The sequence below is a fragment of the Silurus aristotelis genome (assembly GCF_946808225.1).
Source record: "Silurus aristotelis genome assembly, chromosome: 21".
Lineage (NCBI taxonomy): Eukaryota > Metazoa > Chordata > Actinopteri > Siluriformes > Siluridae > Silurus > Silurus aristotelis.
The window spans coordinates 15,547,564-15,551,756 of record NC_139594.1 but is presented as its reverse complement, the minus strand read 5'-3'; the positions used below and the strand labels follow the sequence as shown (position 1 = coordinate 15,551,756).

At 34.7% G+C, this 4,193-nt stretch overlaps 1 long non-coding RNA gene across 1 annotated transcript; it reads left to right on the top strand.

The window, feature by feature from the left end:
• Window positions 1-439: 439 nt before the first annotated feature.
• Window positions 440-3,403, top strand: LOC310716569. The gene is made up of 2 exons (XR_014530624.1): window positions 440-599; window positions 1,709-3,403. It is a non-coding gene; the product is annotated as an uncharacterized lncRNA (long non-coding RNA).
• Window positions 3,404-4,193: the final 790 nt, after the last annotated feature.

Genomic DNA, 4,193 nt, shown 5'->3' with positions numbered 1-4,193 from the left:
TCTGTAAGTAGTGTCCAAGGTCCTTTACAAGTGTCTTTAACTATCTTAGACTATTCAGAACGAATGCTGCTATTTTCTCAAGGAGTTAAACCAAATAATATGGGGGTACTTATACATTTTTTTTTGTTTGTTTTTTGATATCACTTTCTATTTGTATATGCGCTTAGTTTTGTGGCGGACATCATTCACGGCTGTTTTACGGTCTCAAGACTCACAAGAGTCTTGAGACACTTTTCTGCACGACATTTAAGTGACTTCTGCAAGGTCTTTGTATAGCGCGTACTAATAAGCTCCATGTTGTTAAACAGGGAACTGAACCCAGTGAACTACAATAAACCGAGCTGCTGTCACATATTGCACAAGCACACATGAACACACACATTGTGATTGTGTTATATTACATAATACTGAAAATTCTTCGCAGACTGAATTAAATTTCTCGTGTGGGTATTTAGTGCTCGGTGGGGTAAGCTAGTTACACTGCCACGGACTTCCACAGAGAGAAGTGGTTTTGATTTAATAAGAACTGATGCTTGAGGGCCACTTTAATTAAGTTGCTTATGAAAAGAGACACTTATAAAATGGAAATATAGCTTGAGGTAAGTTGTTTAATAGCTTCTGCTATATTCATGTAGCACAGAATTATCTTATTTTTTTACCAGATAATACAAATGGCTTACGTTGTCTTTTGCGTTTTAATATATATATACATAAATACGTAAATACATACATACATACATACATACATACATACATAGATTAGAGTTTTTATATTTAATTACTGTAAAAATTTTACTGCAATGTTGTGTTTTGATCTTGTAAATGAATATCATGGTACCTCATGTTTCTAAATTCTAATACCAAGGTCTAATACAAAAAAACAAAACTAAATGTTCCCTATAGTCAAATAAATAATGTGTGTGTGTGTGTGTGTGTGTGTGTGTGTGTGTGTGTGTGTGTGTGTGTGTGTGTGTGTGTGTGTGTGTGTGTGTGTGTTTTTGTGTGTGTGTGTATATATATATATATATATATATATATATATATATATATATATATATATATATATATATATATATATATATATTTATATATATAGTGTTTATTAAAATCAATATACTTTAAAATTGTATCGCAATGTTGCATTTTGATGTTGTAAATGAATGAGTACCTCTTGTTTGACGTCATTCTAATACCAAGAAAACAAAATGTTCCCCGTAGCTAAATGATAATGATACCTTTTTAGGTATGGCATTTAAAAGCATACTAATACTAGTACTAAGTACTAGTGTGCTAGAGACTGTACTACTGCATATACTATATATATTTTATATTGTTTATTTATTATTTGTTTATATAATTGTTCCATATAGTAAGAGCTAGATAGTATAATAGTTTTTTACCACAATACCTCAAGTAGCTAAATGATAATGACCTTTTTAGAGAGTGTACATTTTAAAGAGTGCACTAGAGAGTGCACTAGAATGTACTACCCTATGCACTAGTGTATATAAAGTTATCATTAAAGGATTCAAAAAAACATTTCTTATGTTTTAAGGACAGAACTGAATGATGGGGAAACATAAGCAAATTCATGTTCTGATTTGAGTGTGAATGTGTGTCTTTTGCTCTGTGAGAACACATGAATAGTTGCTTTCTCTTGTTATTGGGGGTGGGGAGCGTGCATTAATTCAGTCCTCTCTCTCACTAGATGGAGCTGTGTGCTTTGAAGACATAGTGAGGTGCAGCTGCAGGGACCAAAACATAAATACATAAATAACAAAATAAACCAACCACAGCAAATCCAGAAGCTCTTTTTGTACAATGCTGACATGAAGGTGTTCTGAAACAGTTAAAACTGGTCAGTAGATGATATGGGTGGAATACGTTGATGGGTGTCTGGCAAAAAACATGCATGAAAAAATATTTAGGCTTCAGATCTCATTCATCTTTTGCAGCATGCGAATTAAAGGCGCGTGCTTGGCGACAGTGTTTACGCAGACATTGCCTTTAATTTCTTTCTAATGGCTTTGAAAGTGTGTGTTTACAAACATATAGCAGAAGCCCTAAGGTTTTATAAGGCACATACTGTGGAGAAAATGACAGACTCCATGGAGCGTTTACACACACACACACACACACACACACACACACACACACACACACACACACACACACACACACACACACACACACACACACACACACACTAGCTTAAGAGCACACACACTCACAAATGCAACCATACTTCTGTACATGGCACATGGTTCAACCACACATGTTTTAAATGCTCGCTGGAAAATCTTTGAAGCGAGGCTTCACCCTAAAATAGCACGCTTGCCTGGTTAGTCCTGTGCAAACGACTGCACCGACAGACAAACAAGGAAATAATCACAGAGAGCTGACTTACTGCCACCAAATACTCCTCCACAAACAACATGTGAGGTCTGACAGTGACCATGACGCCCCCCAAGTTCAGAGCACCCATGATTCCATGTCTGGCCTTCTGTCTTCACATACACACATCTGCCTGTGTGGGTGTGCGTCCATATACACATATACATATACATATACATACAATTATATCTATTTTCTTATAAGTAATATATATGAATATATATTTACAAATACATGCATGTTATTTACACACACTGTTGTAGCTTGTCCGTCTCAAGGTTGTGCATTTTGGACGACATCACCACAGCATTAAAGAGCACGTATTTTAGTCAGCATAGCCTTCAGTGTCGAGCTTGGCCATTCTTTTTTGACCTTTCTCCTCAACAAGGTGTTTCTGTATGCAGAGCTGCTGCTCAATGTATGTGTTCAGGCGTTCCTATTAAAGTGGTTCTTGAGAGTGTGGTACAGATACAGAACGCACTTGGTACATATACATAAGTAATTTGCAAGTCTATAATGCAACATCGGTGTCCTAGTATTTTAATGTTGACTTTATAATAACATGGCAACAATTTTTTTATGTAACACAATATATATATTTTAATAACACAAATAAAACCAAACAATAACTGGTCACTGTTATAATCAAATTCTATCAAACCCATGTATAATGTATGGAAAGTGTGTATGTGCAGTGGATGTATGTATAATGCATGAAACTCAAAACAAATTGGGTGAAATGCCAGAACGGGAGCTGGTTTGCATTTTACAGAGGTACATCCACTGCCACATGGGACTGCACAACAGCCATGACTCAGACTCTTGCTGTTTACAAATTTAGCCTCTTAAAACCTTAACTTATTGCAACTGTGACTGAGAAACATGTTTTTTATTTCTTTCTGGCAATCGAATCCTTCAAAAGCCAACACTAAAACCACCTCCGTATTTATTGTTGTTTTAATTGTCCTTGGATTCAAATAAAACCTTTGTTTGGAACAGTTCAATTCGAGCGCCACCTCTGTTTGGATTATTTTAATTTAAGCCCTAATTGAATTCACATTCAAACAATTCACATTCAAACAATAAAATTTAAAAAGATATACTCTGAGGTTTGTGGGTTTTTTTTCTGGATCTCATCAACACTGTGCAGGTTAAAGAGCTTGTTGGAGAGGATCACTGAATTTTAGTTCTGACCATAATACTGTTTTTAATGAGCAAGTCAGATTTCTGTCATGGTATCAGGGTATATAAAATATATAATTTAAATACAAGGCTGGTTCATACTCTACAATTAACGTAGTATTTAGTGTTTAATGCATATTGTAAACTGCATGTTCAGGTGTTTGTTTTCTGGAAAAAATTAACTATATCTATCTAGTTACTTGTGTGTTAATGCATGCAAATAAATATATATATATATATATATATATATATATATATATTTAATATATTTATATATATATTTATATATATACACACACACACACAAGTAACTAGATAGATATAGTAAATTTATATAGATAGATAGATAGATAGATAGATAGATAGATAGATAGATAGATAGATAGATAGATAGATAGATAGATAGATAGATAGACAGACAGACAGACAGACAGACAGACAGACAGACAGACAGACAGACAGACAGACAGACAGACAGACACACACACACACACACACACACACACACTCACTGTCACACACACACTTTAGTGTCTTTGTATTTGGTAGCATTACATTTTTCCCTTCACTTTAACTAGGAGACCAAAACCTGTTCCAACATGGCAATTCCCCTGTGC